Source organism: Balaenoptera ricei, chromosome 2, assembly GCF_028023285.1.
Source record: "Balaenoptera ricei isolate mBalRic1 chromosome 2, mBalRic1.hap2, whole genome shotgun sequence".
NCBI classification, from domain to species: Eukaryota; Metazoa; Chordata; class Mammalia; order Artiodactyla; family Balaenopteridae; genus Balaenoptera; species Balaenoptera ricei.
The window spans coordinates 145,116,681-145,131,102 of NC_082640.1; positions in this window are offsets into that span (position 1 = coordinate 145,116,681).

Genomic DNA, 14,422 nt, shown 5'->3' on the forward strand with positions numbered 1-14,422 from the left:
GAGGATGTTCAGTGATGGAATTAAAAGTTTAGCTTCAGGAAGGAGAGTTCGGGCAGCTCTTGGCATCTTCTTGGGTCTCAGCAGCTGGAGGGTTCATCTTCTCCCCCTTGTTTTGCTTTTGTAAGCTTCTGAGTTTGGAGATGGTTTGTTACACAACATAATTGTGGCAATAACTCTCTAATACAGAGCCAAATAAAGCAAGAAAATTTCCAACATTTTGAAAGTTTGATTATAACCTGCTATTTATTTTCTATGAAAGAAAAATTATATGCCAGCAGAGATATTTTGGAAAACATCATATTTATTACCCTGTCTTCTGTGCTTGTAACCCCCTCTCCCCATGCCATATCTGCATGGGGCTTCACTTATCAATATCCCCTTTTCTGGATATGAATAAAAGGGAGCCTAGATCTCCCTGAAAAACCTACGCACAAGCTGATTTTCCTCATGCACTCACCACTGTATGCCTAGTTTTGTGGATTCATATTTTAAGCAACCTGTGGACAATTGGAGAAGATTTTAAAAAGAATGAAAAAATGTTATCAAAAGTCTTGTAAATAAGGCATGAAGCCATGGGAAGGCAGGCTGCTGGGCTCTTAAGACTTCATTAAATACTGTTGACTGATGTTAGAGGAGAAAAATTGGAGGACAAGATAACAGTTTTCCCAAAAATATGAATGTTAAAATATATTGACAAGCTCTTTCTTCTTCTCCACTGAGAAGCAAATAAAACTAAGCAAGCTCTTTGGAGCAGGGTAGTTTAGGTTTAGATGCAGGAGAAAAAAAATATCAATTGAAACAAGTTTCTAGGGAAGGCTAGACATCTCCTCTCAAACTTGTTTAACATGAGGAAAAACAAGGGATGCTGGGGCCTGATCAGTCAGAGGAATGTATCAAATCACTGTTTCCCCAGTATTTGGAGACTGTGGATCTCTTTGATGGGTAAAAAAGCCATAGCCCACATCCCCTGTTGACTTCAAAACCATCAAAAAAATATTTTTTTTAAACATACCCCAGTCGATCCAATAGGAAAACTGAAGTTGCCTTTGAGATGCCTCACTAAGATGGTATCTTTAATTTAAAAAATAGATATTCATTCACTCATTCCACAAATTTTCATTAGGCAGCTACTCTGCTTGGTACTCTTTGATGCAGTTTTAATACTGTGATAAACCAGGCAAATCATCTGCCCCCATGGAGTTTACATTCTATCCCAAGTGTGGTAACTTAGAGTAGAAATAATAATGTAAATACAACAAATCAGACTGACTGCTTGAGACTCTTTCTGGGTCTATAATCCCCAGATTATTATAGAAAAGGTCCATGAATTTATGGTTTCTTATACATATTATAGTAAAAACAAAGAACTCCTGGAGTTTTGAAAAAATAAGAATATGATTATGGGGATCATTTTCCAAAATCCATGTTGTCCTGTATTATTCATGACATTCTAAAATTTTAAGATAAAGTCAGTTTGAGAGGTGTTCCTCATGTCCTTGTCTAAGTGCATTTTTTTCTCATCTCTTCACTTCTAATTAATGAGGAAAGAGATCTGGGACACGTGGCCTGAAGAGCTCGTGGCAATTCCACAATGCCATATTGGAGGGAGGGTCTGAGATAAAGCATGTCCACTGGGCTTCCCGTTTTTGAAGAACTACATCTAGATCCATTGATCAGATGACACTTTTGGTCTCAGGAGAAGAGCTTCCTCACATCCTTCCCACGCTGGCTGCACAGCTGGGCTCAGCACCCAGGGGGTGTGTCTTCCTATCACCAAGTCCATTAACACATCTCAGGCAGCTAAAAGATGAGCCCAAAATAATTCTACTCCTCAATCCATAGGCCCCAGAACCACCTGGCAGGTGAGGAACCTGCCTAGAAGATGTGACAGGAACAATTCATTTGAAGTTTCAAAGCTGATTACAGTTTTCAATATACAATACTCCACCTCCAGTGAGGGATTAAGCATGGATTACAATTTTTTTGTTTTGTGTCTGAGACACAAGTGACTTGGATTAGTACCTTGGTATTAGAGGTAGTATCCATGATTGACATTTTCCACAGAAGTCACAAAAGTAGTCGTATTCATCCAGTGAATACAGCGTGTGGAGCGCAGAACTCCAGGTCATCTTTCTTTCTCCACAAATAATAAATGTTCTCCCTGTGCACTCCTTCAAGGTTTTAGCAGCCTACAAACCTGTGGGGACAACATGGCTTTCTAAAATTTGACTCGTTACAAAAAAATCAGTGAATAGTTTTTATTGCAGGTTATATTTAGCTTATATTATCCTGTTTCTTGCTTAAAAGAAAGAAAAATCCTTAAAGGATAGAATTGGACTTTTTTGAAGTTAGGAAAAAATAGTCATGGCTCTAAATGCTTTTTATCAGTTGGGAATCCCAGCTTAGATCTCTGCCAGTTGCTTATGGAAATTTTCTAGAGGTTCTGTGGAAGGACAGCAGAGAGGAAACTCAAGCTCTTTTCCTATCCTGAAGCCACCTTCACAAGATTAAGAAGCAACCAATTGTCTTCTAGTGCCCCCTTTTGGGCAGCCATCAGCATCTTCATGAAGCTATGAGTCTACATTTATCCATGGAAAAAGATTAATACCCAACATACACTGAGCACATGTTATGTGTCAGTTATTATATGCATTATCTCATTTTAACTTGACAATTACTCTTTGAGATAGATTTGATTCCCATTATTCAGATTGTGAAAATAAGGCTTAGAGAGCCTAAGAATCTTCCCCAAGGTCACCTAACTAGTAAGGGGAAAAGGCAAGATTCAAATCCAGCTCTATCTGTCTCCAAAGCCCACATTCTCTAGCATTACACCATGCTGCCTCCAAAGAAGTCATTTATCTTACTTCAGAAACTTGATCTCCTTTATAAAACCAAGCTGAGATAACTTGTGGGCGACTCAATTCAAGCTCCCTATGTCTAAATGCCTAACTCATAACCCATGCCCATTTTCCATCTTTTATTAGAATTCCCAGCTCTTGGCAGCTTTTTCCTTCAAAAAGAACGAGGCTAGGTTGTTCTTAGCCAACATGTCCATACATCCTCTTTCCTGGACCACAGGACACTAACAGCCAATCGGCAAGAGAAGGAGGCCAAGCGTTAAGGTCTTAGTCCCTGAAAGCTTGCTTTGTAGGTGCCCTGTTACTCTCTGCTCTTTACAGAGCTAAATGGAGTAAGGGGTGGGCAAAATGGGTAAAGATGATTCAAAGTACAAGCTTCCCGTTATAAAATAAATAAGTCCTGGGGATGTAATGTACAGCATGGTGACTGTAGCTAATAATACTGTATTGTATATTTGAAAGTTGCTAAGAGAGCACATCTTAGAAGTTCTCAATACAAGAACAAAAATTTGTATCTGTGTGGTAATGGATATTAACTAGACTTACTGAGGTGATCATTTTGCAATATATACAAATATCAAATCATTGTATTGAACACCTGAGTCTAAATAATGTTATATGTCAACTATATCTCAATAAAAAATGGTAAATTTAAAAAAAGAAATAGGAAACACAAAAGACCTCAAATAGCCAAAGCAATCTTAAGAAAGAAAAACGGAGCTGGAGGAATCAGGCTCCCTGACGTCAGACCATACTACAAAGCTACAGTAGTCAAGACAGTATGGTACTGGCACAAAAACAGAAATATAAGTCAATGGAACAGGATAGAAAGCCCAGAGATAAACCCACACACATATGGTCACCTTATCTTTGACAAAGGAGGCAAGAATATACAATGGAGAAAAGACAGCCTCTTCAATAAGTAGTGCTGGGAAAAATGGATAGATACATGTAAAAGAATGAAATTAGAACACACCCTAACACCATACACAAAAATAAACTCAAAATGAATTAAAGACCTAAATGTTAGACTGGACACTATAAAACTCTTAGAGGAAAACATAGGCAGAACACTCTATGACATAAATCACGGCAAGATCCTTTTTGACCCACTCCCTAGAGTAAGGGAAATAAAAACAAAAATAAACATATGGGACCTAATGAAACAAAAGCTTTTGCACAGCAAAGGAAACCATAAACAAGACAAAAAGACAACCCTCAGAATGGGAGAAAATATTTGCAAATGAAGCAACTGACAAAGGATTCATCTCCAAAATATACAAGCATCTCATGCAGCTCAATATCACAAAAACAAACAACCCAATCCAAAAATGGGCAGAAGACTTAAATAGACATTTTTCCAAAGAAGACATACAGATGGCCAACAAATACATGAAAAGATGCTTAACATCACTAATCATTAGAGAAATACAAATCAAAACCACAATGAGGTATCACCTCACACTGGTCAAAATGGCCATCATCAAAAAATCTACAAACAATAAATGCTGGAGAGGGTGTGGAGAAAAGGGAACTCTCTTGCACTGTTGGTGGGAATGTAAATTGATACAGCCACTATGGAGAACAGTATGGAGGTTCCTTAAAAAATGAAAAATAGAGCTACCATATGACCCAGCAATCCTACTACTGGGCATATACCCTGAGAAAACCATAATTCAAAAAGAGTCATGTACCACAATGTTCATTGCAGCACTATTTACAATAGCCAGGACACAGAAGCAACCTAAAAGTCCATCAACAGATGAATGGATAAAGAAGATGTGGTACATATATACAATGGAATATTACTCAGCCATAAAAGGGAATGAAATTGAGTTATTTGTAATGAGGTGGATGGACCTAGAATCTGTCATACAGAGTGAAGTAAGTCAGAAAGAGAAAAACAAATACCATATGCTAATGCATATATATGGAATTTTAAAAAGCGATACTGATGAACCTAGTGGCAGGGCAGGAATAAAGAAGCAGACGTAGAGAATAGACTTGAGGGCAAGGGGAGGAATGTGAAGTTGGGATGAAGTAAGAGAGTAGCATTGACATATATACACTACCAAATTTAAAATGGATGGCTAGTGGGAAGCAGCTGCATAGCACAAGGAGATCAACTCGATGCTTTGTGGTGACCTAGACGGATGGGATAGGGAGGGTGGGAGGGAGGCTCAAGAGGGAGGGGATATGAGGATATATGTATACATATAGCTGATTCACTTTGTTGTACAGCAGAAACTAACACAACATTGTAAAGTATTTATACCCCAATAAAGATGTGAAAAAAAAAAAAGAAATAAACGGAGTTCTCAGGTTTATGGGAGAGCTCTCATGTTTCCATGTCAACAAAGCAAACCAACCCCTCAAAGTAGGTGCTGAGTGAATTTCAGTTTAAGTACATGACAGTTCTAACCCCTTCCCAAACCAAAGTAATCACTGGGATCCTTTTTATTCTTCATGAAAATTCAAAAGTATTTTCGTTTAATTTTAAATTCAGATAACTGACCACTAACTGTATCATATACCCACAACCCTAAATATAGTTAGGAGATATACCTGTATTCATCAGCCAAAGTTTTAATAGCCAGCTCATAGGAAGATAGTGAATGGAGATAGACCACATCAAATCCCTTGTACAATTATACTGAAACATGGTAAAATAAATAAAAATTATAAAACTCAATGTTTAGCATTAGTGTACAGGTATACATAAGTATTATTCAAGGTACTATTCATTGCTATTATGGCAAACAATCTGAAACTGAGGAAAAGAGCCTTAAAACAATTCATGACTTTTGAACTGGTAATTTCACATTAGAAGAAACTGATAATTTCATGTTCCAAGCTTAAAAGAAAGAAAAAAAGTCAATTGCACATATAGTTCCTTTGCAGCACTATTTAAACAGTAAAAGGATAAAAACTCAAGTGCCCAACAAGAGAAGAAATGGCTCCACAAGCTATTATGTATACCAACATGATAACCTTTAAGAGAGAGTTATTTAGATCTATTAGTGCCTAGATATACAAAACAACAGTCAGTGAAAAAAGCAGAACAAAAACAACAACAAAAAGCAATGTAAAATATGTATCGTTGCTCAACTTTGCACTGGCATGTTCTCCTTAACATGATTTGTTGAACTATATTTGGGTACCTTTCTGTAAATATTTCAGTAAACAAACTTCTAAACTCTATTGCTGAATTTATACCAAATTCAGAGCAAAACTATTTACAGTCATGGAAATAAAAAATTAACTTTTCACTCACCAAAAACTAATGACAAATAAAATCAACCAGTAATTTCAATTTTTTACATGGTTTCACTTGGTAAACTTAATGTAGTCATAAAGGAGGGACTCACCTTCTTGACAGGACTGGAAAAAATTAGAAGTTATTTGAGAATTTCAGGGATAGACAGATTTTCCTGGCATCATCAACTAAAGAAAAATATCTTATTATATAACTAAGGAGCTGACCATTTGTCTTCTCTTCAACATCTGTTCTAAGGAAGCAGATAAGCCTTTTATTATACTTCACTGTCAGGTCAAATTGAAAATTATGAATTGGGTGCCTAATTTGTGCAGTGTGCTGAACTGAATACAGTTGGAAACTATAGAACTGCAGATGTCAGAAAGGGAGGCTACCTGGTACCTAAATGATGTCACCTGGCAGCACTGCATTCGTAGGGTCTGATTCTCAGCATCTTAAAGCAGAAACACACTCTTCTCCATATACACACAATTGGCCAGTATCTCAAGGATGGGATCATACTAGCCAAGCACGGGACGTGGCAACAAAACAAACCAATCTGTGAACCCAGAAGCCCAATGTATTTTTTTAAGTTTTTTTTATTATGTGGACCATTTTTAAAGTCTTTACTGAATTTGTTACAATACTGCTTCTGTTTTATGTTTCAGTTATTTTGGCCGTGAGGCATATGGAATCTTAGCACCCCAGCCAGGGATCGAACCCTCACTCCCTGCATTGGAAGGCAAAGTCTTAACTGCTGGACCACCAGGGAAGCCCCCCAATGTATTTTTTTAACAATGATGCTCTTGACTCATCTGCTTCCACCTCCTATTTAGGACCCACTTCCACATATACAGATATCTTGGAGGCCAATCAATAATTAGAAGGTTTCTCAGTGAGAGTGGACTCAAAGCCAAGGACAGGAATCTTGAAGAGGGTTTCAACCTCTTTGTGATCTCCCTGTACCTGGTATTGGGTACAGCCAACCACACTGAATGGAATTTATTAATTTATACAATTGTCTTCCTGTGAACTTCCTGTGTACTCTTAAAGCGCAGAAGCCATGCCTTGGCTGTACGATAAGTGTATATTGCATTGAAATTTTAAATTGGACTCTTTATCCCAAAATTCAACCCAGAATGTTAGTCAGAATACTAGTGCTTGCCAGATTCAGTGTGCATATCTCCCTTAGAAGGGACAGAATAAACCATTCTGGCTATGGAGTGGAGAGAAGATTAGAAGACAAGTGGAGATGCCTGTAGACCAATTAAGGGGCTAATTGGTCATTTAGGCAAGAAAAAATCGTGGGTGGACAAACAATTGTTGTAGATTTGTATAATGGAAAACTACACAATAGAGAAAAAGAATAAACTATTGATCTGTGCAACAACATGAATGAATCTCATAGACATAATGTTACATGAAAGAAGCCAGACTCTAGACATATACAGTATGAGTCCATTTATATTAAGTTCAAGAACAGGCAAGACCAATGTATGGTGATAGGGGTCAAAATAACGATACCCTTTGGGAGGGTATCCACTGGCCATGGACATGAGGGAGCCTTCTAGACCACTAGATATGTTCGCTATCTTGATCAGGGCAGTCCTCGTAAGGATATGTATGTATATGCACTTAAAATGTGGGTACCTGATGGTATTGTGCCCTTTTCTGTAAGCTCTTTATTTTATGTAAAAAAGTTTTCAAATCTTGTTGGTGGCCTGGCCTATGGTGAGGGCAGTAGAATCTAGAAGAAGTGAATAGATATTGGAGAGAGATTTGAGAGCCAAAGTCACTGAGAAGAAAAACTGAGCTAATGCCTATAAAGTGTTTATCACAGTGGCATGTGGAAAGGCTCAGAAAAGGTTTGTTATGATAATAACTCCCTGAAAAGGTTGGCGAGTAGATTAAATAATGGATGTAAAGTATTTAGATCTTGTCTGGAATATAGCAAATTCTCAGTGAGTGGTAACTTTTTCCTTTAACTGAGAAGGCTGTGCCTCTTTTCACATTCATCCTGTCTTGCTAGACCCTGATCTTCTTGCTGTTCTCTGGAAGACAAGCTGTACTGTACTATGGTATTTCCAGAAAATTCATTTCATCCCCTCTTATGAGTTTTATTAACTTAACTAAGTGAACCAGTGTAGCTGTCTACACATTGGCCCCCAAGGGATCCTGAGGACCTCCTATTCATAAACTTTGCCAGAAGCACTGGAGATAAAACCATATGAAGTTGATGCATGTACCTTTTTACTCTCCTTCTGCTTGCTGCTTTGTCATATCGGGATTGTTATCACCATTTCTTGCAGTAGTGTGTGAAGAGACTCCCTGATAGGGTTAAAGCTCCTTAGCGCTGTGTGGGAAAGGACATCCCAGCACCATCTGCCAGGCCTGCAATTCTATTAAACTGTCAGCATGATAAATGACAAAGAGGAGGCACTGGAACAGGAGAAAATCTACCGTGGAGCACTGTGGTCATAAAACAAGAAGAACCAAAAAGGATTTAGGGCAAGTACACAAACCATCCTTTCTAATAAAATTTTCACTTGCAAGGAAGGAACGAAGCGACTGAACTATAACTCCTGGGTCCATGCAGGAGGCAGTCAGACCATCAGCCCTCCTTCAGCCCTGACGTGCGATCACAGATCAGCGATGCACGCTTCAGCAGATCCACCTCTGCTTCCAACCAGGTCTCCGGGGCTCACTGAAAAGACACCTCGTCCACTTTGTGCAAGAAGATGTTATTTAGATAGCTGGTTACTCCGTGCATCGCTCTTGCTTACAAAAATAGATAAATAAACAAATAAACATCTCTGAAATGGAAAATAATTGGGTTACTGCTCTTCAACTACAAATTATCTCAAGAGAGCAGTCACCCAGGGCATTGCTGCCCTGCTTCTAAATTTAGCCCTCACCAATGACATCTTCTGTAAACAGAGCATAGGTAATGGGCTTCTGAATATTTGGGTTTCAGAATGAGTTCCAGTGAGTCTCATTTAGAATCTCCAGGTAATAATGCCGATATTAAAAGCGATATTGACTCTATGGATGCTAGTAGATGACTATTGAAGTGCTAAGAAATGTAAATGGCATTGAATATACCTTCTCCAGGTAGCAAAGGAACTACCGGCAGCAAAATCATGAATCTCCATGCATATCATGTTTCCAGAAGCATCCCTAGACACTGATTTTTCTAAAGAGAAACATTATAGACACTAATAGGAATTAGCATTTATATCATCTTGGGTTTTCCTGACACTTTAACCAAAACTAGGAAAACTAGAATATTAGTGGTGGCAGAGTAAAAATGCAATGATCTCAATAACACAACTAGGAAAATCAGGTTCATAATAATGTTGCATCTTCTGCATTTTCTGGGTATAGGCTGTATCACCACATTGAAATGCTTGAATTCTGCAAGTTAAACATGATTCATTGTATGCCTTCACTTCAGGACATATAATGATTTTCCTTCTGGGCTTAAGACACATGGGATTGGGGAGTTTTATTGCCTAGGAAATGGAAAGTTAGTAACTATGTTAACCAGATGTGTTCATGGGTGCTGCAAGCAGATCATTAAACACCTTAATGAATTTCTTGGGCAAAAACCAGAAGGAAACAGAGACACAAGAAACAGACCCATGAAAACACCTTCTGTCTCTTCTAATATATAAGCATATGATGCAACTATTCATCCATTTCAAATGAGGCGACAAGCACTTAAAATATCTGGCAGTTATTCCACTACTCAGTTTGCGTGTCAACATTTCTATTATATTAAAGGAAAGAGAAATGAGATCAGCAAATTCAGTAAGATTCCTGTTTCTTTTTGCCAACTTATTCAGTCTGGAAATAAATATTGTTATTTGATACACTCCCCCATGTTGCCTTATAGATACAGTTAATCTTTGTTATGAGTTTTCTCAGTAGATTTTCTAGGAATATCCTTCAATATTTCTGTAAATTAGACTTCATGATTTAAAACCACTTCGGGAAAGGGTTGAAAGGTAAGAAGTAGCAGATCTAACCTGAGTGTTGAACTGGCTCAGGACCACCACACACACCGCTCCAGGTAGTTCACCTTTAAAACTGTATGATAGCACTTACCGTGCTTATCTTACAAGGATGCTGGGAGAAACCAACAGTTAACATAATAGTGAAACACTTTGGGAACAGAAGAGTGCTATACAAATGTACAGGCTTTGTATCATTCTGAAATCTTTGGGCTTCAAATTAAGGATCATCCATCTGAAACTGCATTAAGCAAAAAGAATGTATTAATTCACATCACTGGCAAGTCCAGGGCAAACAGGGCTGAACTAGGGGGCTCAGACATTGATGTCAGGGCTTTCTTTTTGCATCTCTTGGCTCTCCTTTTTCCTGCTTTGGCTGCATCATTATGCAGGCTCTTCTTCCACAGTGGCAAGATACTGAACCTATTCTCAGGGCAGGAAAAGGAAGATGCTCTCCTGGGTGTTACAGTGAATAATCCAGGATTACATCTCATTATGTCACATGCCCATCCCTGGACCAATCACTGGGGTCAGGAGGAGAGTAATGTACTGATTGGTTTAGGTCTAGGTCATGTACTCAAGTCAAAAGCCTAGTGCAAAGTTGGCTTCCTATATACCACCTGGACTGAGGAAGTGAGAGGTGAAGGGGGCGGGGCAGTGCCCCAAAGAAACTGAAGTTCTCTTACCAGAAGAGGAAGCCACACAGAAAAAGAGCCACTAAAATACTCTCATAATAAACACTGTGTTTCATATCTGCTTACAGGACAATGACAGAGAATGCCTAATAAATAATGTGTACCATGCTCCAGAGTTAGAAAGTGCTTCCATATGTCCTATATAATTCTATTCTCTTTATATCCTTACCAAGTACAAATCACCATTTCACAGATGAGCAAACTGAGTCCCAGCATAGTTAAGAGATTTACCCAAAACCACCCAGATAATAAAAGGCAAAGCCAGAACTTGAACTTCTTCTGATCTCCGTTCAGGACTCTAAAAGCTGGTATAGGTTTATACTGTGGATTTTGATTAAATGCCCCCTGGGAGCAAATTTTCCTTAAAGAAGGCATTACTTAGCACAAAATTTCAGGTAACAACATCTTTTTACCCTATACTTGGGGAAATATTAAACTGTCCCTCTGAGTGTGGACATTCACAACAAAACATGCCGTTCCAATACTTACTTCCTTACTAAACTGGACATTCCTGATGGCAATGTAAATTGTTGGTCTAGTCTTTGGGAAGGCAATTTGGTAATAAAATATCAAGAGCTATAAAAATATTCATATTCTTTGACTTAAATTTCTACTTCTGGGAATTTACCCAATGAAAATGATTGAAATAAATGGAGAAAAATTCATGCACATAAAATGTTCATAGCAACATTCATCATAACATTAACATTTTAGAATTCAAGGAGATAATATATGTAAAGTGCTTAGAAGGAGGCCTCGTGATCAATTAATGTAAGCTGCAGTAATTCCCTGCCTAGTCTCGAATGTTAATGGGCCTTCACATTTGTGTTCTACCTGCATGGAAAGTTCCTCCCCCGGATCCCTTTGACGTGCTCCTTCCTTTCCTTCACGTCTCTGCCCAGATGGGGCCCCATCAGAGAGGACTTTCCAAACCACCATCTCTAAACAGCACATGCTCATTGTCCTATTTCTGTCTCCTTACTGTGCTTTATTTTCTTTAGCCCTTATTTCTACCTCATATATTTGTTTTTTTGTTATTGTCTTTCTCTTCCCCATAGAAGATAAGCTTCATGAGGGCAGGGACTTTGGTTAGTTCAGTGCAATGTGTCCAACATCTAGAACAATATCTGGAACACTGTTGAATAAATATTTTTTTGTCTTTTATTCTTCAATCTTTGACTTCTGTATTTCTTCACTTATCAAAAATTGTTATTTGCCAGCTCCTTCTTTTTTGTCAGAAATGGGGCTCAGGCAGAAACATGAAGGATGTTCATGTTTCTTCTGGGGAAACTTCTGGGGAAGGCTCTGAAAAGCAGATCCAGAAAGTCTGGTGGTTGGTCAAAGGCCGAGATCTGAACCTATAAGCCCAAGCCAGAGTTCATAGTCTTGGGAAGGGCATGTGAGAGGTAAGTCTTATGGTGAGTCCAGACCTGGATAATCAGCTCACAAGAAAAGAATGGGGGACCTAGGATCTACGACCTAGGGTGTCTATCAAATGAGGTATAGGTCTGGTCATCACAAAGACAGTTAATCAATTCCAGAGAGTCACAGCCTCTCTCAGGGGCCTTGTCATAGGAAAAATAAGATTCTGGAAAAAAATTTTCAGCCACTGGGCCATATAAGATGCCAGAGAAAAATTTTATTATCGAGAAACTTAGATCCAAAGCAAAGACCCCAGTAACTGGGATACACCGAGGACTGATACACTGGGTCAGTCATAGGTCAAGGGCTGCCTGGAGGAAAGGAAACTCCCAGGCACTTCCAGGGAAAGCCACTCCAGTAGTCCGAGTTCATCCCTCCAAAAGAAGAGCTGCAGGTGCTGGTTGAGAGCCTAAAGCACACTGAAAGCAGGTAGAGAGAGCAGGCACAAAAAAAACAGATGGTATAAAGGATCCATGGTTGTGGAAGCTTTGTCATATGGAGATGCGGCTAGACCGGACTTCATATCTGAGAATTCCCTTCCACCTAAGTTTCCAGTTAGGGAGGGCCAAAAATACACTTCGTACAAGATTTCGAGGGTGAAAGTGGAGCGGGGGCACTTTATTTTTTATGCTCAGAAGGTGGAGTCAGGCATTTTTTTGTAGCTCACACATGTTGTTGCTTATCTGCTGGCCCGCTTCACTGATGTGGGACAGCGACCAGGCCTATAACTTACCCTCGGGTAAGGGAGCTCCAAGGAGACTCCATTTGCCTTGGCTCCTCCTGCATCCTCTCCCACTCCTGGGTCAGGTGTTTGTTTAGCTGCATGATGAAGGCCACATGCTCCTCCTATAGGACACCCATGATGTCAAGGCGGTAGGCAGTGAGAACTGACATGGGCTCCAGCTCATGCTCGTAGATTCCAGCTGGTCCTTGTTTTCCCCCAGTTTCTATCCATCCTCCCTTCCCAACTGCCTACTCTGCATGCACACTTCAGGATCCACCATCAGATATGAGATGATAGCCTCTCAGGGGACTGTTTATCCAGCCCCTACAATTGCATAAGGTGAAATATCTATTCTAAAAATCATACGTAGATCATACACACACACACACACACACACACACACCTCCTGGTGGTTCTGTTTCTCTAATTGAGCCCTGACTGATACAAAGTGGACCTGGGTGGAAAACAAACCTTGTCTGCCAGAGTCTACTTTGGTCAAAACTGGGTCGAGTTTATCTCAAAAAATAAATTAATTAATTAAAAACCTGCACATTATAAAAACCTAATATAATTTAATTAATGTCTATTTTAAGTATTAGTCTACTCCCCTAAAATAAGGTTTATAGACAACTGTTTAAAGTACACTAACAGAAATCCCCGATAAGAAAAATAATTAAGTAAAAACTTCTCAAATTATTTACTCTGAATAAAGTTAATGTTTATAAGTAGTGCTGGTGATCTATCCTGATGGGTTTTTTAAAACTAATTCTTACAGACCTTCTTTTGACCCAGCAACAGATTTTCCTGAGCATATCATCAATTTCAATAAATCTTTTGATTCTGCCATTTGACATGAATCTTACAAGTGCTTTTCCTAAACAACTTAATTAACTGGTTGGGAGATGGAAGGATATTCTTGCAAAGAAAAAAAAGTGCTGCCTTTACGGGTCAAGTTATTAGCTTGGGAAAGTGGAATCACTCAGTAACTTAATAAGGAATCATTATAAATATTTAGTAGTTTTCTATTTTGATGCATCTGTCACACTGATAGATTCATTAACAATTTAAGCCTGGAATTTGGGGTCTACACAAGCTTTGAATTATTCATTCCACCGTAAAACTGTACAGCATCTTTGGAAGGTGTATCTGTTGGTGGTGAAGTCCCACTAATGTGCATTTATAGTAATAGGAAAAGCAATGGCAACCTGTCTCTCATGCTCCGACTCAGAGAAAATGCTAAGTCCATTGAGAAGGTGCCCGTTTTCATAATGAAAATCTGAACGGTGTTGCTCTATCCATAACGGAAGGCAAGCACCAGTCTCATATTCCTCTTGATTTAATGTACTGGTCAAAACATTCTCAAGGACTCCTGTGTCCCATTCTAAGTTTTGAATAAGTCCATTCACACAAAAGCAAGACAGTGAATTAGCAATGAATTTAGAAACAAAACA